The sequence below is a fragment of the Hermetia illucens genome, chromosome 4, assembly GCF_905115235.1.
Source record: "Hermetia illucens chromosome 4, iHerIll2.2.curated.20191125, whole genome shotgun sequence".
Classification (NCBI taxonomy): domain Eukaryota; kingdom Metazoa; phylum Arthropoda; class Insecta; order Diptera; family Stratiomyidae; genus Hermetia; species Hermetia illucens.
In genome coordinates, this window is record NC_051852.1 from 129,363,518 (window position 1) to 129,390,695 (window position 27,178).

Sequence of the window (27,178 nt, forward strand, 5' to 3'; positions counted from 1 at the left end):
TCTCTCACGGCTACCCTTGATGACCTGGGACTTTCGTACAGTCTGATTCAAACCATGCAGAAGTACACCATTCTGCATACGCGCTCGATGTTGCGGGGGGTTCTCGACGGATTCTCCCATTGACCTACCACCGGCCACTACCACCAGCGCCCCCTTTAGTGTTTGAGTAGATAGGATCGTCCGAGCCTAAATGATTGGCACTTAGTGCTAGTATTAGGTAAAATCCAGCGTCTGTCGAGATTGTGACAACTCGGATAATAATAATAATCGTTGGCGCAACAATCCATACTGGATCAGGGCCTTGAAGTGTGTTAAAGCACTTCATTCAGCACTAAAATAACCCAGGTAAACCTCCACCATGCAAAAGTTGCATCTACAGTAATTGCAAGTGTAAGTTCCAAGGATAACACTGGAATAGTGCTGACTCAAAAACCCTGGGAGTAGCCGGTCCAGATTTGCGGTCTGCAAGGAGGAAGTATGCAGATTTGTTGGGGTTTCTCTTATGAAAAACCAACGAGGTGCATATGTCTTTCAGAATTTTTATCTGGACACTTCGTGGCTCTCCAAGTTTCATTGTAAGAATTCGAGACGCAGTCGAGACATCATGATACTTCCCAGGAGACGACACCCGGATCCCATTGGAACTAGTTGTTGCGGTGGCGAAGTTCTGCGAGAGGAAGGTGCTACCACTTCTTCTCCACTTCAAGCTAGCGAAGCTTGCGCTTATCTGCAAAGTGAAAGGCGACCCTGAAATGGTGGCTACATACCAACCGCTTGACGCGGCCGGGAAAGTGCTCGAAAAGTTCATCAGAAGTAGACTCGCTGAAGCGATACAAGCTGACCGGGACTTATCATAACAACAGTTCAATTTTAGAGCAGGAAGACCCACAGTGGTTGCTATAATGTAAGCCGTGGATGCGATTCATCAAACGGAGGCACCAGCCGCCGAGTTCGATGGGTAGATATGCCACATTGTGGGGTTGTGCTATTCTGTGAATCGACGAGGTTGAGAGGTGTTCCAGATGAATAAGCTGGTGGTCTAGATAACGGACGTAGATATCTCGGATGTGGACAGTGAAGCCAAGCTCAAAACTAAACCAACCCAAAACCCAAAAGGCGCATAGAGCTTAGCTTAGCTCCTCCCAGTGAATGTTCTGAAACTTTAGATAAAATTTCAGCATAATAAAACTGCAACAGCAGTCGGCTACTCAGAACCGAAGTCGGGAAATTAGTATGAATTCAACAAACATGGCTACCGGACGAAAGACGGAGGACAGAAAACACTGACTAGAGATGCTGTCAATCCTGGTGGGAAATTACAGATATATACCACACACAAGAACTAAGGAATAAATTATGGAAATCCTTCTAGAAACCCAATTGAATAAATCGGTCCTGTACAATAGGGCAAACAAAGACGACTAAATATGAGCAAACTCCATGGTAAGTAAGTTATAAATCACCTCTAAGGCAAGGTGATGCTCTATCAAGCATTCTTTTTAACCTGGTTCTGGAAAAATTGATCGAGCAGGCGGAGCGACATCTTGAGCTCCACATTAATGGAGGTAAAACGAAGTACATGGTGGCAACGTCAGCACCAAAAATTAAAGAACCAGCAACATCGAATCGCATCGATCAAACGAGAACAATAAAGATAGGAGACTACAACTTTGAGACCGTTGATAATTTCTCTTATCTAGGGTCGAAGATCAGAATCGATAACATCTATGATAATGAAATCCGCGCATCAACAGAGCCTACTTTAGCTTACGAAGCTTACGGTCAGAGCTTTTACTGTACAAGACAATAATCTTGCCTCTTATGTATTCCTCCGAGACCTGGGTTTTTAGCAAGAAAAATTGCGAACACTTCGCCGCGTTCAAGAGAAGAATCCTCCGAAGAATTTCTGGCTCACTATATAAACATGAAAGATTCCGTAGCCTCAACAACGATGAAATTTATGAGCGATACCACGACCGTCTGGTTGTGGATAAAATCGGGGTCAGTAGATTACGATGGGAGGGTCAGTTAATCCGTATGGGGCAGGATGATCCAGCCTGGAAAGTCTACTAGAGCAGTAGGTGAGTACAATGGGCCAACACGGCTTGAATGCTCAGAAGCTGTAGCTTCTCCCCCACTAACTGGAAAAAGAAAGCCTGGTAGACCCTGCCTGAGATGGAGCGGTAGCATAGGCCAGGACACTAGACAGCTTTTAGGCGGATTTCAGCACAAAACCGATGATGATGATTAAGGAAGTCAAGCGATTTGATCACCGGCTCATGGAACTAATATAATAGCAGCTGATCGCACGATCCATTTCTTGACGACATACGCACCGGAGACAAATCGACCTGATAATGAGAAAAATTGTCACAAAGACCTGTTACGTGCCTACTGATGACTCTATCATCATTGCGGGCGATCCTTATAGTCAAGTGAGTAGAAAGGTAGACAGTAACAGGTGTTACGGGAGAAAGGATTTAGAGCACGCAATGAGGTTGGCGAACCTATAGCTGATTTTGCAGATACTCAAGGCGTTGTATTTGCCAATACATGGTTTGTCAAACGATCATTTCATCTTCGTCCATTTTATAGTGGGAGCAGTAAAACGAAAATCCGAAAACAACGATGTCCTCATAAGATGCGGACAAAGCTGAAACCATCGCAAAAAAATAAAGGCCGTTGATTGCTGTCTTGCGAATCAAGCCATCGGTAAAACAGGGTGGGTAACGCACTCGTCCGCCACAAATTAAATAGTGGCAATTTCATAAGAAAAATGTCTTTTGCTTTTGCCGACCATCGCGAATATCGAAGAAACGTAGAATTAAGCTAAAAATGCAATCTACAAAGCTGCCTAGTCTGGTAAGCGATTTATCAACTGCGATACTTGTCTTTAGAACAACAATGTCAAATAAAGTTCAGCGAGAAAAAAACGGCTCCCAGAAGTTTCTCGTCGATAAAACACTGAACAATTGGCAAATTTACAAGAAAGCCAACCAGAATGTAGAGAAAGTGATCCCTGATACTCGAGAGGTTCATTACAAAGATCATCAAACGGAGACATTTAACTACGCCAGACATGAGTTAATAATAGTATCTCGAATATGTACTCCTTCCCAATATTCTGTCGTGCCCTTCTCAGTGATTGTTATCAAAATTGTCATATCATATCGTTACCAGTGGTCACACTCCGCGCTAACGGAAACTCACTTGCTAAGATTGTTCTACACATCGAAGTCAAAGGAAAACGACCAAACAGTCAGCCGAAACAAGGATGGCTTGATACGTTAGATTGTGATTTTAGAGCCTTTCGAGATAAGGCCTATGCCCGAACAAAATTAGCGGGACAAAGACTTAAGAAAAAGAAGAATAGTATATATGTATGTTACTCTTTATAAGTTTACTGCAAACCTTTCTAAAGTATATCCCAGAACTGCAATAATATAGGCCATAATATGGAGCATCATTCTGAAAAGTTTGGTGAAAATTCCACCATCACTAACAAAGTTTTAATTTACTTAGTAGATAAAATATCAGCATCACATTGAAACGAATAGCCGCACATACATACACAACGCACCTGAGGGATGTACAAATGTCATCATTGTGAAGTTTTTCATAAAAAAGCTTAGATTCGAATTCTGTGGCATACTTTATCTAGGTCCAGTAGGAGTTTCCTCAATGTCATCAACCCTATCCGCTCTTGTAGCTTCAGCGTAAGAGGTAGCCGTAAAAATTGTGGTCATACCCTTTTCTACAAAGAATATTTTTTCTACTTGTGTCTTCTTGGTTTTACGTTCATGGCAGTATTGCCATGACCACTTGCACTAAGTGTGAGTCCTCTGAAAGCTACTGTTTAGTACCATTTCGACGACTGTATGCATTTGATAAAGGTTGCGGTTATTCTCGCAGATATTTTAGTTAGATATTGGTCTACATGTATGGCTGTGTGTCGAGGATAATATAACATGTAACGGCTGGAATTTCAGTCCCGAGGTCTTTTGACAGCGAGAGACTAATCGTATTCACTAAGTTTTATGAAAATGAAAAATTAATTGCGTCATAAAAACGCTGAGTACTGAGTCAAATATAGACCACTTGAATTCACTGTTTCAACGTGACTACATCAGAATAGTTTTCCAAACAATCGTCTTATCTTGCTCAAATAATCGACTCGAATTGTAATGCAAATGAAAAAGGCAAAGGCACTTGTTTGAGCATAAAAGGAAAAAAATTGACTGAAGGCCAACTGGTTCCACACTATTTATCCATTAAACGAAGCGGCAAGTAATTGATCTAAGATTCAAAAGTTTTTTTCAATGGACGGTCCAGCTTCTGTTTGATAGGAAGATAGAAAAACAATCGTAATTTACGCAAATGTGTTTTTAAGTCGCTGAGTAATTTATAAATGAAAAGACCAATCAGTATTTAAAGAAATCATAGTGACAAAAAGGCAATTGCCCAGTTTTGTTGGCTACGAAACTAGATCGCTTTGATAACAATGCTTTGTGAGAGTCGAAAGATTCTTGGAGAAATCCAACAGTTACCGACAATTTTAACATGAAAACACGCAAAACTTCAAAGAGGAGATTGATTTGAAAGTAAAAATGAGGTAATCAGTGCATCATCGTATTCTTTAGAAAAGAGCATAACACATTCCCTCCTCTATCCTTCAAAATCCATGGAAATCCCCGTGATGCCTCACCTACAACATAGCATGGAAAAATTTCATCACAATTCCGGTAAAAAACGACACCCGATCGCCACAACAATAACAGGTAAATACCCCGTATTAGGTAAGAGCTCAGACAAGTAATTCGTCTTTATTAGGTCCCTCGTCATCAAAAGAATGCAATTTAACTCTCATCGTAATTTTTTCTCATTTTTTTCAAGCCTAAACGATCATTCATGCATTCCATGATCATTTTTACGATTCGAAGAGTTGCGTTTTCCTTTCCACCTCTGGCTAAGAACTTGCCATGCTCTACAGGTTGAGTGGCTCAAGATGGAATTTACCTGAGAGCTCTCACCTCCGGACGGTAATTAGCTTCGAAATTCATTCGGTTCCAGGTGACTTCTTCATTTTCGGAGGTAGGAGCGGCGCTGGTATAAACAAGTGATCACGGGCCGAAAAACCGAAACCGGGAAGCTACGATTGCACCACGTTGCAGGTAGTACATACCGGAGCAGGTTGACGAATGGTGGCCTTAGTATGGTTTTTGGCAGTCATAACCTTGTTTTATGATAACCGTTTTTGTGATTGTTTGTTGTTCATTGTTGGTGTGGTTGTTGTACCACCGTAGCTGTGATGTTGGTCCAATGTTTGTAGTCAAGTTGTTTTCCTAGTCAATCTTCAAGATCAACGAATTTCGATAATGACGCTGGCTGTTGGCGGTGGCGTATGACCGGTCGACGACCATGATCATGAGATAGCGATAGCTTTGTAGGTTTTTGCCACTGTGAAAAATTGAAATTTTTAAACTACGCTAATAAATCTCGGAGCCAAATTACCAGGGGCCGTGATTAATAGCGAAACATCTTTCGGAAACTTGTTTGCAAAGTGCCTGGAGGTTCACTTTCCATGGCACCGTAGTCGTCGAGTTAGCCTAGTTAGAAAAACATCGAAATATCACTCAAACTAATTAAAATGTTACCACTTTTCGCTCAACAGTTTCTTTATTGAAAAATTTTGCGCAGATTAGCTCGCCTCTGCCGTTTGGAACAATTGTTGACTTGAAACTTGTTTGCATTGCTGTCTACAGCAATACTTGAAACAACGGTTGCAATCAGAGGGAAACATCTTTGCTGGTACCTTAACAACCTCAGCGAATCGCCTATATAATTTTGATTGGATTCGTGCGGTTTCTTAATGCTTTTAATCGTCCAAAAGGAATTTCATGCTAAATTGGGACCGAATCAAATGAGCGTCAGTCGTGATACCATGAAGCGGCCAAGTGGGTTTTTATTAAATGGCGGGGAAGAGCTTCAGTCTGTACTTCGAATTTAAACCAGAAACATTTTCTATGTCGGTGTTTGCCTCTGAAAATTATTTCTTTGAAATATACATAGGGAATATTATTTACCACGTCTTGGAGGCAACTTTTTGTGAGTAAAAAAGTTCATCATGAGAGCGCCGATTAACCAGACTTCACGAGTAGTGCCAGTCAGGAGCTATCCCTTCGGAGTGGAAGTTTTCAGTTTTGTTGTTTTTAACCAATAGGGGGTTATCTGAAAGACCGCTCCCTGCTCTATGAGACGCTAGAGGGCCACAGGGCACAGGGATCCATCCTAGGGCCGGACCTCTGGAACGCTTCCTACGATAGTCTGCTGAGACTCGATATGCCCGAAGAGTCGTGCCTGGTCGGTTATGCAGACGACGTTCCGGCACTTGTTGTCGGACGCACTGTTGAACAGGCGCAAAGCAAACTTGGCATATTGATACGACGGGTAAGCGGATGGATGATTGCTCACGGTTTCAACCTTGCGCTGGAAAAAACCGAAGTAGTCATCCTGACCAGAAGGAGAATCCCGACCCTGCGTCCCATATCGATCGGCGAGTTGACTATAGAATCAAAACCAGCGATTAAATACCTTGGTTTAATGCTCGACTCGAGGATGAGCTTCTTCGAGCAAATCAAAGCAGCAGGGGACAGGGCTGCAGCTGGAGTCGCGGCCGTGTGTCGGCTAATGGCGAATGTTGGGGGCCCTATATCAACTAGTAAACGCCTCCTCATGGGAACAACGCAGTCCGTTCTTCTCTATGGTGCGGAGGTATGGGCTGATGCCCTTGACAAGGAGGTGCATCGTAAAAGTGCTGAGGCGAGGAGCTTTGCGAATGGCGTCTGCTTATCGCACCGTCTCCGAACCGACTGTGATGGTGATTGCGGGAGTGATCCCCGTTGCCCTCCTTGCCAAGGAGCGCAAAGCTATCTATCGCCGTAAGGGCGAAAACTTAAGAGAAGTGATTGCCCGTGAAGAACGTCAACGCACCCTTAGCGAGTGGCAACTTTCTTGGCAAAATGAGCCAAGGGGCAAGTGGACTGCGCGACTCATCGACAAATTAGACCCATGGATGAACAGAACGCACGGTGAGATTGATTACTTCCTTACCCAACTTCTAAGTGGGCATGAAGGTTTTCAGTCTTACCTGCACAGGATTGGGAAGGCGCGATCTCCTGATTGTGTGTTCTGCAATGGAGTGGCGGATGACGCTGAACACGAGAGAGGTGGGACGGTCTCCGCCAGCAGCTTTATGCATACAGAGGGGAGCTCTCTCCAGACAACATTGTCAGAGAGATGCTGAAGAGCGCTGGCAGCTGGAATCGTATTGCGCATTATGTTCGTGCTCTTCTTATTGCGAAGAAGATTGAAATCGACCGGCGGAGGGATCGAACGGTAAGGGGTTCCCTGAACTAACAACAACTCCCTTCCTCCCCTCCCGTTGGTGAAAGGAATTCCCTGACTTGAAGGCTCCCAAAGCCGGGAGAGCGGGGGGGCTAGCCCGAAGTACTGTGTCTAACGGTTCCAGGCTAGTTCTCTGATGACAGGGAGGTGTTTAGTTGGTAGTCCGCCAGCGTGCTGTTGCACGCACACTCTGTGCGTAAACGCATTCACCTACCCTACTCCCAAAAAAAAAACCAATAGGGGGCATGTTGTCTTTGCTCGAGGCGGTTTAATCTGAAAAGTTGACGGTCCAATGATTCTAGTTGCTGGGTAACAGCGTTTTGTTCTCCATCTCATGCCCGAGGCGACTGTGTTGATGATGCCCTATCCAAGTATGTATCTGTGCTCCTCAAATTCTGTATGACAAGAGTTTCAGGACTATTCAATTTCTATCATCCCGTAGTGACCCTATATGGATGCAATTCAGCCCTTAATGGGGAGTAATGTGTGAAACACACTTACCCGCCGTCGTTCACGGTTTGCTGGAATGCGCTTCAACTCCCTCTACTCCTTCTCTACTGTTCTGCCCCGCATCTTCCTAGGACGAACCACTTCTCGGCCATCAACACGTCCACGGATAACTAGCCTGTACGCCAACGAAGTTCATCCTTCGAAATTGTATTAGGCCAACGGACCCTGGGGCCACACCGCAGGCAAGTACCGACGAACACATGGAGTCTTTGAGTAACAGTGGTGGGAACTTCCCATACGCAACTGCCACATAACAACACAGAAAGAACATTAGCCCTGAACAGAGTAAACTTGCTACTTATTGGTGTTGAAATAACTGCATTTCTATATTTTACACAAAGCAGCAAAGGCGGATCTAGCGTTGTTAATGCGTCGAACTACATCAAGTTCAGTGCGACAATCGGCACCTTATATTCAGGTACACACATTGACCAACGCCTCCCACGCTCTGCTCTATAATGCCATCAGACTCAGAGCCTTGGTTTTGTTGGTGTTTATCTTCAGTCCAACTCTACTTGGCTCTGTCTCCGAATCCAAAGTTATCTGGCCAAGGCCTATGATCCAGTGAGAGAATAAACAGACGTTATCAGCGTAGTCGAGGTATTTGTAGAAATTAATCATCGTCCAATGACGTCTTTCACGTCCAACGGAGAAGGCAGCATAAAGAACGTCACCGATAACAAGAATAAGTAATATCGGTGTCAAGATGCAACCCTGACGGACTCCGCTTTGAACCTCAAAATCTTTTGAAATTTTACCCCGGTGCAGCAAATTACATTTTTCGCCATCATATGTCGCGCTGATAATAGCGGAATTCTCCTCCTGCTAAGAACCTTCCAGATACACTCCCTGCTCAGACTATCCAAAGCTTTCTCGAAATCGATGAGGAACAGGTGAAGCGAGGATCTAAACTCGCCGCACTTTTCAGAATGATCCGTAAGATGTTGATGTGCTCAATCCGTGAGGATTCGGAGCAGAAACTAGCCTACTCTCTGTCGATGAAGGTTTCGAAATGTTCTTTGATACGTTCCAGGTTATTATCTCTGCGGCGGCAGGGAGTACACAGACATACCCCCAAATTTTTACACTCAAAACGGGTGACCGTCTTTAAAATCCCAACAGTCATCCCGTTCTTCCATTCTAAGCGAATTATCTGGGATTGCAAGGATTTTCATATGAGTCGAAGTAGCATATTTAGAGACTTTCCAGGATGAGCGATAAATAGCTTTGAGGGTAGACGATCAACCCCATCGAATTTACTGCACATTGCTGGTCGACATGACTTTACTTCTATTTGAAGGAGCAATCCGTATCCGCATGTTGCGATGACAAGCCCTTTCATCCACAAGAGGTGGTACTTCATCAGATGTCATACGTTTGAGAACCGCGGTGAAGTGTTTCTTCTACTTCTTCAGCTGCTCATTATCATGCATAACGACTTGATCATTAATGTCCGTCCTGTGAGGGACGAACGATTTATGGCCACAAGCAAGTTCTGTGGCGATGCGGAATACACTCCTAAAATCATGTTTACCTGTGGCAATTTCTTTCTGTCAAGGCGAATACTATGCTAAATCTACCGGGATTTCGAATGGTATTAGAGCCCGAGCGCTTCATGCGCCACACTACTCGCAGCGATCAATACAACTTTCAATCACTTACGTTTATTCATCCGCTTATATAATTCCGCAGACAGCCACATCTTATGACGCCCCTTCGACATATGGTCGACGACGATGAGTAACTGTTCTGAGTGATGAGTGCTCATCCAATAGTCGCAGACAGATTATTGAAGGTATCTGCCGCCCGATCAGCAATACAGTTCTCTCACCGCCAGGCAACAACTAGATGATATAAGCAGTCAATGTTAAAATTGGGCGGTTGCAGTGCCCCAAATCTGTGAGAAGCGGCGGATGCAACACGCAATCGAAGGCAAGCGGTCAGGAGATGATGATCCTTTTCAAGGCCGATGTTAACGTCTCGCTTGTTACGTACATCCAGAAGAGATTGTTCGTTTGACGTCGATCAGGTTAATCGCAACTGACCTTTTGTTTACCTCTATCATCATCATCAGCGGCGCAACAACCGGTATGCGGTCTAGGCCTGCCTTAATAAGGAACTCCAGACACCCCAGTTTTGCGTCGAGGTTCAGCAATTCGATATCCCTAAAAGTTTTCTGGTGTCCTGAATTACGCCAACGCTCAATCTCAGACAGGGTCTGCCTCGTCTTCTTTTTCTCCCATAGACTTTCCGGGCTGGGTCATCCTCATCCATACGGATTAAGTAACCCGCCCACCGTAACCTATTGAGCCGGATTCTATCCACAACCTGACGGTCAAGGTATCGCTCATAGATTTCGTCGTTATGTAGGCTACGGAATCGTCCATTCTCAAGTAGGGGGCCAAAAATTCTTCGGACGATTTTTCTCTCGAACGCGGCCAAGGGTTCCCAATTTTTCTTGCTAAGAACCCAAGTCTCTGAGGAATACATGAGGACTGGCAAGATCATTGTCTTGTACATTAAGAGCTTTGATCCTATGATGAGACGTTTCGAGTGGAACAGTTTTTGTAAGCTGAAATAGGCTCTGTTGGCTGACAACAACCGTGCGCGGATTTCATAATCGTAGCTGTTATCGGTTGTGATTTTCGACCCTAGATAGGAGAAATTATCAACGGTCTCAAAGTTGTAATTTCTTATCTTTATTCTTCCCGTTTGACCAGTGCGGTTTGATGTTGTTGGTTGGGTAGTTTTTGGTGCTGTCGTTGCCACCATATATTTTTTGTCTTGCTTTCATTGATGTGCAGCCTAAGATCTCGCCCTAATATCCTGCTCGATTTGGATGAAGGCAGTTTGTACATCTCGGGTCGCTCTTCCCATGATGCCGATATCGTCAGCACAGGCCAGTAGTTGGGTGGACTTAAAGAGGATCGTACCTCTTGCATTTACCTCAGCATCACGGATCACTTTGTCGAGGGCCAGGTTACAGAGATGCGTGATAGGGCATCTCCTTGTCGTAGACCGTTATTGATGTCGAATGGTCTTGAGAGTGATCCTGCTGCTTTTATCTGACCTAGCACATTAATCAGGGTCGGCCTAGTCAGTATTATCAATTTCGTCGGGATATCTCTCATGGCCGTGTACAGTTTTACCCTGGCTATGCTATCATATGCGGTTTTAAAGTCGATGAAGAGATGGTGCAACTGATGTCCATATTCCAACAGTTTTTTCATCGCTTGCCGCAGAGAGAAAACCTGATCTGTTGCTGATTTGTTTGGAGTGAAGCCTCTTTGGTATGGGCCAATGATGTTCTGGGCGCATGGGGCTATCCGGCCTAGCATATAATTCCTGCACTATGTATGAGACAGATAATGCCTCTTTGCCAGTCTTTAGGCTTTGATTCGCTGTCCCACACCTTGAGCACAAGTTGGTGAACCATTTGGTGTAATTGATCACCTCCATATTTAACCTGAGAGGTGGCGGCGTTCAATTTGGTTGAAAGTGGTCCCGTCTGGAGAGGCCCGGGCCGCTTTTCGCGCAAACCAGGTGCTTCCAACAACTATTTCATGCGATACTGCTAGCTGAATAATCCGCAGTCTATAATATTATCATTGGTATCCCTATATAAGGTATGGGAGCCGACGTATCGCCTGAATACGGGCTCCGTCCTTACTTGACTGTTGAAATCTCCAAGTATGATTGATATCAGTCTGCAGTCTCCTCTGTAGGGGCGTGAACATTAATGAGGCTTATATTTCTAAATTTGCCTCGCAAACGCAGAGTGCATAGCCGTTCGCTTATGGTTTCGAGGCCGATAATAGCAGGTTTCATTTTTTGGCTGGCTAAGAAATCTACTCCGAGCACATGCTTTACTGGATGGCCGCTATATTATATAGTGTAGTGACTCTTCTCCGGTCCCTGCCCAACATATCTCCTGGAACGCTGTCACATCAGCCCTATATTGGAACAGGGTATCGGCTAGCTGCTCATCAGCTTCATCGCTGTACAGGGAGCACATGTTCCATGAGAAAATGCGCAAAATGTTATTCCTTTGTCGTTTCCGGGTTCGTCGTTGTATTATCCGTCCAGTCCGAGGCTCCTGCTGTGGCTTCGTAACTTCGGTTTTCTGTGTAGGGTTGTCAGCCCTACTCAACCCCCAACCGGGAAGACCAATTGATATAATTTGTCCCGTTTTTAGGCGTAGGAGACTCGCCTTTATTCTTTTCCGTCTGCAGCTTTTCGTTAAGAAAAAGCTCCCAGCAGTCACCACGTCGAGGTGGAGATAGGGTTTGGTAGTAGAGCTGTTGGTGTTGGTTCAGGAGGCGTTTCCCAGGTTTTATGCTCTATCGTGGGTACCAATCCACGTTTCGTCCTGGAACCTATACTACCCTTTGTCCGCGACTTTATCTATTGCAAACTCTTGAATCCGCCGTGGAGTCTCTACGGCGCTTGTGAAGGACTTCAAGGAATTCCTTATAAGGTCCACAAAATGGACACATCGCTAAACCACCCTATGAAATAAAGGAAATGTTTGCCGGAAATGATGGAACGTAGATTATTAAAAATATTGATTTTTTGAGGTAATTTTACGATGGACACAGGTGCTGGGATAGATCACAGGAATTTCCTTAGACATGCAGAAGATAATTTGAGCATATTTAAGATCCTGCACTATCTCGAATCTTAGCGACTTCCATTAGTAACGCTAACGTCGAAGTCACTATTCTGTGAATTTACTTTTTAAATTAGCACAATAAGCAGGTCTTCAAAAGGAGAAACTGAACAAGAATCTAGGGAACCAAGCTGCAAAATTTTGTAACATTCTTTTGGTCTCAGGAATTGTGATTCTGCAATACAGCCCGGTGACGGACCAATCTGTACCTGGAAATATTGATGATTGAGAATAATATTGAATCTGGGACTGAAACTTCCTGAACTACTTACGAAACCACTTTGCCTTAAAAACTTTTCCAATCTGGACCCAAATAAACAAAATTATATAAAATATTCAAACCTGACAAACAAATTATATAAAAGGATCCTAAACTGAAACCCATATCCACACAGTTTCAAAATGTCATCCAAACACTATCCCCTCCCCTTCAGCCGAATTTCCTTCATGCGTAGAAAACAAACTTTCGTCCTACACGCACAGATGTTTTCAATGCTTTCATTATTTTGTTTATAAAACTTCTCTGTATTTCCCTAGCATATGGTCCTTCCTTCCCCAGCTCCCGCCATTGTTTACATACCATTCAAAACCCATCATCCCTGCAAAGCACCACAACCACCCTCGACCGCGGCAAACATTGAATGACCTCTAGATGACATGACGTCGCACCGTATCGGAATAACTACCACTTTCCCGACATACACACACCACCCCCGGGGAAAGACAGAGAACTTTTCCCTATCGCAATTGACGAAAACCGTAAATTCCTCCAAGAATTATTCTCCATTTTTCTTACCGTTGTGGGTTAATATAAAAGTTTTCCATTACCACCTTGCGACGAGATAATGGAAGGTGCGAGACATTGAGCAAGTCGGGGGCTGGAATAAAGTGAGTTTTGAATAATGTTTGTTCCTGCGCTTGAAAACTTTCCTTTTGGAGGAAAATTCACGGTAGTCGTCGGGAAAAGCATGAAAGAAGAGAAGCGTGGGAAGCTGCAAGGACGTGGAAAACACTTTCGAATGTTAAGAAGTTGAACCGCGACAGCGATAATTGTTTTTAGTTAGCAAGAATGATCGTGGGTGGGGAGGGCCGACTAGCCGACTCTAATGGGGGTACTTAAAAACTGAATTTCTACCCACCTTCAGGCGGAAAAAGGGATCAATTTTCTTGGTTGGTCGCTGAGAATAGTGGATGATGTTCAAATTTCTTTGTAGACATAGAGTTCGACGAAAACGGAGGAAGATGGATTGTGGCGTCTTGTATCTGTCGTGTTGCGAGTGAGGAGCAAAATTGTACTGAGTTTTGTAGTTATGATACCAAATACAAGCTAATTTCTCACTCAGCTGTTGTGCGTCTATAATTAGAAAATATACAGAATGTCGAAAATTGATGAGTTTTGACTACTGAACAATATTCGTTCCTAGATCGTCTTGTCAGCAGTGATCCCTTCTCTCTGTATTTATTACCCAGTTTACTGAAGATACTTCCTAATATATAAGGGTGTGTCGAATGTAAACGGACAATCTTAATTGTTTTAGGTCCTTAGGCGCAGAACTCTAGCAAATTTGTTGAGAAACTCAGCGTCAGTTATAAATGCCTTTAAAAGTGAATTGGGAAAGTGAAAACCAAGAAAGATTATGGCATTGGTACCTTACCTTTTTGGTTTATGAAGTGGTTTTCATAATTATTGCGACTTTTTAAATAGCAGAGAATCAAGCAGCGTAGAACGAAAAATCTTTCGAAGACTATATCTTTAGGTTCGACTTACCACCTTGTGATTTCTGTCTTTTTAATCCCATCGAAGACTTACTGAGAGGTCAGTATTTCCACGAAAATCAAGTGATGGAGGCGGTGTGTTCATGTAGCTACAAAGGTGTCGAGGTTTTTTGGCGAGGAAGAAAAGCGGCAGTCGAAAAATTTCGGGAATCAAAAATAAACAAGTCGGAATACCGGAAGCTCGCGCTTCGGGTATAAAGGTTTTGTGTTCATCTTATGTAAGAGACGCACATTTCTCTGTCCGTATATAGCTACAAATCCAACATAATCCTTCATATTTTTCCAAACTACGAGACATACGTACATATTAGAGCCATAGATATCACGCTCACCCTAAACAAACAAACTGCCTATTACCTGCTGTACACATATATGCACGTATCTAAATTTATCGTACCCATATTTCCGATTTACGTCTTATATCTATCTGAATTAGGCACTAGCCGCAAAGTTCATTAGCACGCATATATTATATACCTACATATACACATGTCTGGTTGACAAATAACTAAAAAACTAAAACAAAATAATTGTCTGCGACCCAATTCATAAGAATTCATTTCGTTGTGGAATTGACGAATTGATATGTGATGATGACGTCATGCGGGTTGTAAAGTGCACGAAATTCACAAAAAATTGTAAAGTTTCACCCCCAATAACTTTGTTAATAATAGTTGGATTTTCTTCAAACTTGACCAAACTGTGCATTATATTCTTCGTTACATTCATGCCAAATTTTGTATTTCTGGGATGAACATAAGGGGGGGTGCCGGGTAAATTTCTAAAATGTGGAAATATACTATTATTAACTTTATTTGTGCAGATATCGGAACCGGATATATTTTGAGGCCTAGATTTCGTAGAGATGCACCACTGTGATTTTTTCCAGATTTTTCGGTTGGATAGGTTCTGAGAACGAGACCTGTTACACTTTTTGTGGGTCATATTTTCAACCCTTACTCCCCTATGTTTCATCTAATATCAAATATTGAACCAGATTCGAAAAGTACTAGTTGAGACCTTTCATTTGATACCCTACTTGGCTACATTCTGTGAAAAAAAAATTTACACCCTCCATTCACATGTACGGAGAGCCCCCCTTAAACTTAACGTAAGATGGCGCCACTTACTGCATGTAAAGGGATCACCAGATTACATACTCTCACCAATTTTCGTGACAATCGGTCTAGCCGTTTCCGAATAAATCGGGTGTGACAGACAGACAGACAGACAGACGGACAGACGGACAGACAGACACCGTCACCATTCTAATAAGGTTTTGTTTCACACAAAACCTTAAAAAAGGTTATAATTATCGACAGATCTAGAACTGACAAGAAATACAAACGACGTAAAGTATGTTGTGGGCAAATCGTGACGAAATAACGAGACCAGCTGCCATCCTGAAACAATCAATTTTCTAGGCACTTGATTTAAGGATTGATGGTATCTTCAATAACAACTGCAGGCCAATCAAACACTCATGTGAAAGACTCATCCATCCATATAACTACAGGCAGCCAGAGAAAGGAATTTTTATGGGTACTTATCGTAAGGGCCTCCCTCCATGGCCCGTCAAAAGATCCAAAGAAGAATTACACCAGCAGCGATGTGCAGATCTTATTCTTAGCCGTAAATATCAACTACAGATCTACGTGTTATCGCATTTAGTTGGATTTCTGCAACGCATTTTTCAGAACGATATTCAAGGATGTTGAAACATAATGTTTCGACTCAGAGTTAAACAGAATGAATGTGTGAGGTGGCTTCACCTAATAGTTAGACTTGATATGGTGACATGTCAATGTGATAAGTTTGACCAGTTTGGCTAGGAATTCATAGTTGGACGATTTTTTGACAGCAAGTAGTTCCTGATATTATCGAATATTTCATCTAGGAAAATATAACGTTCGTTAGTATGGTATTCGCACAGTTATTAGTACTTTCAGTTATTTTTAAAGACAGGTCTGGTATCAATTGGGGATAAACTTTCCCCCATTTTTTTTTTGGCCATGAACACCTATTTTTCGACTAAACGCCTAATTTTTTTTAAAAATAACTCCAGAAGAGTCCGGGAGCCAAAAAAATGCGAGAAAGTCTCCTCGCAATTGCTCTAGTCCGTCATTAAGTAGATGTGAACTCTATTTCGGGCAAGTTTAGGTCTGAACAAGGTGCTATTCCCACATATATAATCCGGACACCATGTTTGGGATTATGTATAAAGACGACCTGTAGCTACTTTCGATAACGTTTTGCCTAGGGGCAAAGGTGGAGCAGTGTTCAACGAGTTGCTTCTGTGCTAGACAAACCACCAGTCGTCTTTTTTAGGGATATTTTTGATACATAAATCTCGGAGCCAAAAAAGTCCTTATACTGGCTTAATATAAACCAGAGTCTTGCGGTTGAGTCTGGGCCTATCTCTGACAAAAAAAAAAGCAAGACCAACCTACCTGGAATGCTAGTTGTCTCTTCGTGCTGTGAACTTATTTTGCAAACGTCATATATCCGTCAAAATTGTTATATATAACATTATATTCCTGGAATATAATACGATCTATTGCTAGTGGTTTCTAATAGGTTTGTTGTAGCTATCAATTAGTGTCTAACCTTATCGTTGTCTCCCCGTTCATCTTATTCATCAAGCCCTAACATTCCGTGCCCGCCCTTGCCTTATCTATCTCCACATAACGAGTTTTCTTGAAAATAGCATGGTGCTACATCTGTTAACGCCTCCTGAAAAGAACCTTTATCCAAATTACCTTAGAATGGACCCGGACTACTCGGGATCCAATAGTACTATATGTCTATGATTTATTCTGGTGCCTAAAGATCACTGAGCTGACCAGGAAAGAACATCCTTCGTAGTGGCTAAATTAGGCATTAGTGCCAGGAAACGCTAAACTACAAATATAAGAGCAGCAATTTCAGATATATCATCGAAACTTTGAGGCATACAAATTTTTTTTCTTAAGTCTGCGTTAGGCTGACTGAAAGTAGGAATTTCCGGTAAACAAGGGATATTTAACCACACCGGAGATGATTTCGATTATGACAAACGGCGGCCAGCATCATATGGTAAATTATCACGCGTTAGTCAGCATTTATAATAATCAGAACTAATGGTGGGATGATCATTTCATGTTGAGTAATGGCCCACAGACCACACAGTTTAATAATTACAGACACTTATAGGGTCGAGGGTTGACAATTAATGATGAAGCGAACGGTTTTGAACAGCGCCACGATGCACTACAATGCAATAGGATGCTTCGATACGATTAGTGGCAAAGACCGCCTACGCATATTCCTTGTTGGTCCGGTTTGCTCCTTCAGGAACAACTCTTACTGCGTGTGAAGTGGATTCCGTCTCAGGTATACGGGTTTTTGTAGCTACAAGCAGGGTCGTACGTAGGAGAAACCGGACTCAGGGTGAAGATTATGCAGTTCCCCTCAAAATCGGAACATTATCCTGATTTTGTTAACCATTCTTTATTCCGAGCCCTCCGTTTCTCTCCTCTCGACGGGGCTGGCTGCAAGTAATACATTATGTGCCCGGTTCTTTTACTGTTGTTTGGATTATTTAGTGGAGGCCAACAGACTGATAAGTTTGACATTTCTCATATTCCTTTTTTTTGTTTACTTGTGCTTTGGCTTCTTTGCAGACGAGGCAGCATAAGGATATTCAGAGAAAGCACAAATTTGACGAAAACAACTTTTTGATGGAAAAAAGCTTATTTGTAAAGGTGCATAAGGAACTCATCACCTTGGTTAATCAACGCACCACCTTGGTCAATCAATCCTTAATCTTTGACATTCTTTATAGTGCGTGCGAAATTGCTACTATAGCCACTCTGACATCTAGAAATGGACGTATTAGGTGTGTGAATTAAAGGATTTTTTTTGGCAAACTTCGATGCTTTATTTTAGAAAGACTATCAAAAAAATTTCATTCAAAATATTGGCTGTCGCTAGCAACAAATTTTGTCCACCTTTCGGGTAGCTCACGGATTCCTTTGCTAAAGAACTCGTCATCTTTGGATGCAATCCATAAATCCACCCATTTTTCAACATCGTCGTACGATGTGAAGGATGGGAGGGGTAGAAGTCGGACAGAGGGATGGCGAGTTTGGCGGGTGAGCTAGAACTCCCCATTTGAGCTTTCCCAAGTATGTTTTGACCGGTTTCGCAACATGTGGCCGTTTTTTCTTCAATGCTTGGCCGAAATACATTAATTGAAGTTTGTAGCGATCGACTGAGATCTTCTCTTCCAGTTTTGACAGTTCATAGTGAACAGCTGATCCCACCATATATAGAACATGAGCTTGATGGCGTAAATATTCGGCCTTGGAGTGTGGAAGTCGATGGTTTTCCTGTCTTTACCCACGACTTTCTGCGCTTAGGATTATCGTATAAAATCCATTTTTCGCCACTAGTCACGATACGATACGGGCAAGCAACTGTTCACACATGTAAAATCGTCTTCCCACATCTCTTGTTATCAGCTCATACGGCAACCACTTCCTTCTGGATCCTTCCAAGTACATGTAAGCACGTGGAAATTGTTGTTCGATCAAGTCCAAGTAATTATGTGAGCTCTTCCTAAGTTTGACATGAATTTTCTTTTAGCGCTTCCTCTAATTCGGCATCTTCAAACTTTTTGGCTGTCCGGGGCGCTCTTTGTCACTGTCAAAATCACCCCTTTTGAAACGTTCGTACTATTCGGAAACTTATCTTTACGATAGAGCGTGCTGTCTGACCTAGTACTTCGACTCAGGTGTGAAAAAATCCTGGTAGTGATCATGTGTCAAATAATGCTAATAATGCTGCTAGCATTGCTTGGCATGATGAACCTGAAACCAAAAAAAGAGCATCTACTTGAACCTGTCGTGATGTTCTCTTCGCTTTTTTGCTTCTAATTTACGAACGCAGACAAAAGGAATTCACGTCACAAAAACATGATGATCAGCAAATGTCAGATTGCAACAAACTGAAAAGGCAGAAATTGTTTCGCTGTCAGTGTGAATGTTGAGTTCACTTTCTTTATCGTTCTTCCAAACTATAAGTCCTATTCAACACTTCCAAACCATTGCTTCCAAATTTGCGTTGCCTAGAAAGATTTCAAGTGTTGTTGTCTACGTATTTAAAACAGTCCATTCTGAGATACCGACCTAAGAAAAGAAGGTATGTTTCCATGAACAGCTCAAAGTTGTGCAGAACAGCTTCCTAATAAGTACTATCTGTGATCATGTAAACCACCCTGGCTGATGACGTAAGTTTGTTCAAACCAATAGTGACTGGTGACGCTATTAGTGGTCACAATGGCCATGATGATGAATCCTTATTTCTTTTACGATTTCGAAAATTATTTTCATTCCAATTGAGTGGTAACGAACATTGTATTAGACTGATATATTTTGACCCTATTTTTGCATCTTTCCATGATACGTTGATATCGTGCCTGACAAGGCAAGAGATGGTTAAATAGTTGCATTTTAGTTGCTCACCAGCCGGTATTAGCAGTGGAAGCTTCGTTTCCTCAAGTTGAAAATGAGGCGTCTGTAATGATCAAGAACTATTAGAATAAATTATCGCTGAGTTGAATTTGATTAACTATAAAAGCAGAGCTGAAATTCGCATAGAAAAGCGTCGAATAATGCTTCAGCTCATATAGTTGGAAAAATTCAGCTCAGAGATAGCCTTTCGACCATTCCAACACAACTTTAACATTGTAAATGGTGCCCAAAGTAGGACATTAAAACGGTAGGCTACACAAATGTGCTGTCTAATGTAACTCCAAACTTCACTTTTAGTTTATTTAATAGAGAAATGTTCCCTATACGCAGCAAGTGTTAATAATGTCTGTTATAACTGTCTGTTATAATACAGCCCTCCGCGACACCTATAACAGGGAAATCGATGCCGCAATAACCGCAGTCAACAGAGGACCTGGAGACGAAGCATCAACAAATGATCTTCACAACCACCTGAAGAACGTTATTGTTAATACCGCCACAGACATACTTGGCTCCAATCACAAAAGGAGTCGGAACGGCTGGTTTCACGATGAATGTAAGCTAGCTACGGAACGGAAAAATTCTGCCTACCGAGTAATCTTGCATTCTCAAAGAACGGTGCATGCGCAAAGACTTATCACGAACTCCGTCGAGCGGAGAAGCGACTTCACAGTCGGAAAAAGGAAGCCTGGGAGAACCAACAGGTCTGTGAACTCGAAAAGTACAGGGAGCAACCGCACCAGGCGCGGAAGTTTTACCAACAAGTCAGGAGGATGAAGTCTTATACACCTCGATCCTCATCCTACCGAGACAAAGAGGGAAATCTGAATGGCCATATTGGAGCGAAATACTGCCACCACCAAGTATAAAAGAAACAGTCCTTGCAATTCATCGGCTAAAAAATCAGAAGTCGCCAGGAGCCGATGGAATTACAGCCGAATTGGTTAAATGTGGAGGCGACCAGTTACACCAAGTGGTTCATCAACTTGTGCTCAAGGTATGGGACAGCGAATCAATGCCTGACGATTGGCAACGAGGCATTATTGTCTCATACATAAAAAGGGAAATATCACACAGTGCAGCAATTATAGAGGTATCACGTTGCTGAGTACCATCTATAAGATATTCTCTGCTATCTTGCTAGGCCGGATAGCCCCATACGCCCAGAACATCACTGGCCAATACCAAAGAGGCTTCACTCCAGGCAAATCAGCAACAGATCAGATTTTCTCTCTGCGGCAAGCGATGGAAAGACTGTTGGAATATGGACAACAGTTGCACCATCTGTTCATCGATTTTAAAGCCGCCTATGATAGCGTAGCCAGGGTAAAACTGTACACGGCCATGAGAGAAGTCGGTATCCCGGCGAAATTGATAAAACTGACTAAGCTGACCCTGACCAATGTGCTAGGCCAGATAAAAGCAAGAGGATCACTCTCAAGACCATTCGACATCAACAACGGTCTACGACAAGGGGATGCCCTATCAGGCGTCCTCTTTAACCTGGCCCTCGAGAAAGTGATCCGTGATGCTGAGGTAAGTGCAAGAGGTACAATCCTCTTTAAGTCCACCCAACTACTGACCTATGCTGACGATATCGACATCATGGGAAGAACCACCCGAGACGTACAAACTGCCTTCATCCAGACCGAGCAGGCGGCGCGAGATCTTGGGCTGCACATCAATGAAAGCAAAACAAAGTATCTGATGGCAACGTCAGCACCAACCAACCAACATCAAACCGCACTGGTCAAACGGGAAGAATAAAGATAGGAGGAACTTTGAGACCGTTGATAACTTCTCCTATCTAGGGTCGAAAATCACAACCGATAACAGCTACGCCGATGTTATCCGCACAAGGTTGTTGGCAGCCAACAGAGCCTATTTCAGCTTACAAAAACTGTTTCGCTCGAAACGTCTCACCATAGGGTCAAAGCTCTTACTGTACAAGGCAATGATCTTGCCAGTCCTCATGCATTCCTCGGGGACTTGGGTTCTTAGTAGGAAAAATTGCGAACTCTTAGCCGCGTTCGAAAGAAGAATCCTCCGAAGAATTTTTGGTCCCTACATGAGGATGGACGATTCCGTAGCTCACATAACGGCAAAATCTATGAGCGATACCATGACCGTCAGGTTGTGGATAAAATCCGACTCAATAAGTTACGGTGGGCGGGTCACTTAATCCGTATGGATGAGGATGATCCAGTCCGAAAAGTCTATAAGGGCAATATGTATGGTAGAAAAAGAAAAAGAAGACGAGGCAAACCCTCCCTGCCTGAGATGGAACGATGGCGTTGATCAGGACGCCAGACAGCTTTTAGGGATATCGAATTGGTGGCCCTCGGCGGGAAATTGGGATGTCTAGAGTTCCTTATTAAGGCAGGCTTAGACCGGATACCGGTTGTTGCGATGATGATGATGATCACTTAAATACTTGGGAGTAATGATTGACAGAAGGCTCAACTTCAAAAAACACATTCGAGTGTGTTGCAACTAAAGCGTCTTCCATCGCTGCAACGATCTCTTGGTGGGTCAAGACAAAGTCCACGTCTTCTGATTTCTAGGGTGGTCAGCTCCGTGCTACTCTACGCAGTTCCAGTTTGGGCAACTGTTCTGGATATCAAAGTAAACTGCAGAAAACTAGGAATGGCGTATCGGCTGAGTGCACTCCGGGTATGCAGTGCACATCGGACAACATCAGCAAACGCAGCATATGAACTAGCAGGGATGTTCCCCATGGACCGCAAGCAGGCACTTAACTTCCGAAAATATTACGGAGTTCATGCTGGAGTCAATGGATGCTTGGAATCAGGTTATAAAAGAACTAAAAGCTATTCATCATCAGTTCAAACAGGAAGAACTACGAAGAAAACAAGAAAAGGAAATAACTATAATGAGCTGCAATTAAAAATTGATCCAGCCCCGCGAGGCAATACTTTACAGGAGTTCCGTGGGGAGGGTGGAACGAGGAAAGAGTGGTTGTAGTGAGTAGAAGTCTCACATAACTGCATGGCAGGAGCCAGCAATAGGCTTTGAGCCTTTCCACCTTACAACGCCGAAAAAAGGGCAGACAGACATTGAATCCACTTTAATAATGGGGTTTTATACCAGAATAGGCTAATTTTGACAGGTTCATTGTTGCGAAATCTAATGGATGTTTGGCCTCATCTTGGGTACCATGTAATGAACGTAGATGTTGGTTACGATCAATCACGAGAGAAAAACTATCTCAAGAACTAAAAAAGTAACAAAAGTTAACAATCCGCTAGTCAGTCTGCAAAAGGATCCCCTACATTTCTGACTCCTCCGTGTCGCTGGGCACTTCAGTGGAGTTGGAGGAGTTGCTGAAGGTCCTGCATTGTCTACTTTCGATACTTTTTCTGTTTTTGAGATTGACCTTATCCCATGATTGATCGATATCAATCCGGATACCGTTTCTGGACACCCGCAACATCTATGCTCATTGTATAACGTGTAAAGTGCTCAATAGATACTTCGGAACATTATCTTCACACAGAACTGCAATTTATTCGAAAATGCGCCACAACATGAGTCCTCAAAGCAATAAAATCGCAAATTGCACTGCATCCTTAAGGTGGAAGTGCTTTTCTTCTATCTTTCCTCCCTTTCTATTTCATTTTTAATAGACCGTGCTTCCCAGTTTCATTATTATCACACTTAACGCTGTGTAAGTCATAAGCCTACAGCAGAGGACAAGCACGAAGACAAATACAAACATCCATTACACAACCAGGATTCGAACCCGCGACGTGGGTTCAATTATGACACCAATCGCTCGGTCCGCCTACTTTACTGTGATAGCCAAGCTTGATGGATTTTTCTGAAGTCAATTCTCTGAAGTGACATCACAGTTGTGGTGGCATTACGTAGATATCCTAGCAACAGCAGACTCGGCAGCTACTTCTTCTACCCATTTCCCCCGTAAAGACCAGCTTGAAGTCGGCAAAGTTGTTAAATATTCCAGATTTCTGTAAAGAAGATCCTAAAGACGATTAGCTTCACCACACACGTCTTCCTCCAATTTAAAGCTACCCCATCTCGGTAGAAAAAAAGCATCCTCGATTCAATTCTTCCTTCCTGCGCTCGATTTGTTGAGTAATCAAACCCAAGAATGTACAACGGTACCGAAGGCTCCCGTCCTCTTGGGTAGGAAAAAATTTCCCTCAATACGCCCTAAACTGTAACCAGATGGAAAATCCCTTACAGAAGAACCGCCGCCGCCGCCCGTCGTCCTCGCGAACGTCCTTCAGCCGAGCAGGAACAACAAAATCCGACAACGACACCGCAAAGCCCCTACGAAAGGACAAGGACGCCTGCAAAGACGAATCCTTCGCCACAGCCACCGCGTCGCAGGCCAGGAGAAAGAAAACAGACTCCTTGGGCGGGTGGTCTTTGACGAGGTGGAATGGGTGGGCGGACGCCACCCCCGCAGAGCAAAACAACCCCAACCTCCGGCGGCGAGAGGACTCGTTGCTTTATCGATTGATTCGATCAGATGAGATGAGCGATGACTTATGCCCTGTGGGGCCGCAGTCGGTCCGGGATGCTGCCGCGGAACAAAGGCAAAGGCGATAAAGTGCCGCGATACCAACCTTTAGTCCTCGACCTGCTGCGCTGCTATCCAAAAAGGCTGCGAGTATCCGACAACTGTCTCGGCTGCTCCACTTGGTTCTCGCTGGACTCGAGTGCGCGCTGGAATTTTCACACCAAACAATTTTCCTTTTCCTTCTTTGCACAACACACTGCACTGCACCAAGCCGCACTGGGGGTGTTGCAACAGAAGTCACTCGACGGACAAAAACAATTCAACAAACGGAACGGCGGCCGGTCGCGGAGCCTGGACCCGCGATTTGGTTCAGCGACACAAAACGACACCAAAACAACGAGAACAACACAAAATCCACGAATCGAAAAATCTGAGGACGGCGAACCGGTTTGCCTGGCGGTGCCCGTTCCTCCACTGTCGCAAATCACAGCCGCGCCACGCCGCGAAAACTGCACAACTGCACCGGGTGCAACTGCAACGAAATTGCAAGCGGCCGCCACGCACTCGGCGCCGCGACAACAAAAACAGCGAAACCGCGTCCTCGGCGGCGCACTTGTCCCGGTCCACTCGTCGCCCAGTCACCCGCACTCTCACTCGCCAGGACCGCCCGGCTCACGACGCCCCAAGGCGAGATCCGCGAAAAACCCTCGCGTCCAAAGCCACACAGGAACCCGCACTCCAGGCCGCAAGCAGCGCCGTTCCCACACACCCGCGAGGGCGATCCACTTCCCTGTCCGGCCGGAAGCGAGGAATCCCGGAATATCCAAAGAAGACGACAAAGAAAGGAAACTGCAACTGAATCCCGCACTGGACCACTCTGGGATGGAATGGGAATGCAAATTGGAGGAAAACAAGTTTCCCTTCGAACGGACAGGTGACACAGACGACACCTCCAGACACCGCAAGTAACAGAACTCAACTGGAGAAGCAGCCGCGCTGCAGAGCCGCTGGAGATTTTCTTTGATTTTCCAAAGCATCCAATCGAGTCTCGAATGGTGTCCTCTCTCTGCGCAAGAAAGCTCGTTCGTTGACAACTGACGAGCGAGAAAACAGCACTCCACTGCACTCTTCTAGCGCCCATGTGTTTACGTGCGCACATTTGCACTCTCTGTTATCAGCGCGCGACTTTTGGATACCGAGAGAGAACGCTGTGCAGACATTTTCCGAAAGCTCAAACGCGCTCTGGACTTTTTGTGTACAGTGGACTGTAATGTTGAATTACAGAGTCGCGATAAGATTGGGAAATTTTAGCAGGTGCTTGTGAAAGGTCTTCGGAGCAGGTTGAGTGGAGGATGTTGTGAAGGATGTCATCTGGGAACAGCTCGAGACAAAAGTTATGGGAAAATAGCTTGGAGCTGTGTCTGGAATGACATTATTTTTTTTTGCAGATTTGTACATATTTCTTGACTTCTATTACTATTTTATGCGTGTTTTTGTAACTGTAAAATTTCTTTATGCTAAAAATGAGTTATTAGTTGCCAAGAAACAATCGCTTTTCATCTCATGATTTGATTTATATAAAAGTGCTTGAATTCGGTATGCTTAAGGTCATACTTCATATTTATTGTCAAACAGGAGAGGTAAATGGGTGGGTGAGGCAGCGTCTGATGAATTACCTCTGCACTGGACGAGACCGTTAATTGTTTTTCTCGCGGAGTTCCGGTTTTTAAGGTTTTGTGTAACCTTATTAAAATCGGTTTACTTTCGGTCTGTCTGTCTTTTTTTTCGGGAAGTGGAAATCTTCCAAAGACACTGGTCTGGACACACCAGCGTGTGGGATTTTTACCCACTAAAACCACCCCCGACTCCCTCCCTACCCCACGAAACCACCATAAGGTATTACATCACGGGGCGGAGTCAGCTCATTCTAGCTCTGTCACCTTTCTTCTATGCGCGGCGCACGCGACCTCGTCTTTTTCCTCTCCTCTGCCTTTCGGTTTCGTTTTGGATTGATGCGATCATGGAGTTGACAGCATCCCGATTTTCTTGATGTGCCACCATTTTCGGCACCAGATTTTCTGGTACCAGCACCTCTCCTTGAGTGTCCTCCGGGAGTCCATCGCAATTTGGACAGTCGGGTGAGGACTCCAATTTAAACCTGTGCAGGTATTGGCGATATCCTCCATGCCCCGTGAGAAACTGGGTGAGATTATAATTAATCTCACCGTGTCGTCTCTCCAACCACTCCTTAATGGAAGGAATGAGCCTGTGAGTCCACCGACTCTTCCCCGAGCGTCCCCACCATCTATTTATGGATCTCTCCCTCTCAGCATTCTTCTTCATTTCAGAGATGATGATCGCTGCATCATCCGAGACAGTTCTGAAGGCAGAGCATACCCTCAGGGCTGTCCTCCTATAAATTGCACTCAGTTTGTTAGTGTTAACTGACATCTGCAACGCCTCCCTCCAAACTGGGGTCGCATAGAGCATAATTGAGGCCACCACCCTCGCTATAAGCAACCTAGAGGTATTCCGTGGCCCTCCAGTAGTGGACAACCTATCGCAAACATACTGTACGTGTTGCTTGTAGCTGAGGTTCCTGTCTATCACAACCCCCAAGTATTTGATGGTCGGCTTGGAAGTGATGATATGATTCCCGATTCTAATACAGGCGTAATTTCTCTTCCGGCGCTTAGTGGTGGGGACCACTTCTGTTTTTTTTCCGCCGCCAGTGTCAGACCAGAGCTATCTAGCAAACTTTTACCAGCACTGATTGCCTCGCTTGAGTACAGCTCAGCA

General features: G+C 43.9%; 1 protein-coding gene across 5 annotated transcripts in view; it reads right to left on the reverse strand.

Annotated features, from left to right (window-relative positions):
* LOC119656288 (SH3 and multiple ankyrin repeat domains protein 3) overlaps positions 1-25,352 on the reverse strand; it is a 561,166-nt gene extending 535,814 nt beyond the window's left edge. For all 5 annotated transcript variants that reach the window (XM_038062721.1, XM_038062722.1, XM_038062720.1 and 2 more), the window contains exon 1: positions 24,486-25,352. The gene's annotated coding sequence lies outside the window, so the exon portion shown is untranslated. The remainder of the gene's footprint in view (positions 1-24,485) is intronic.
* Positions 25,353-27,178: the final 1,826 nt, after the last annotated feature.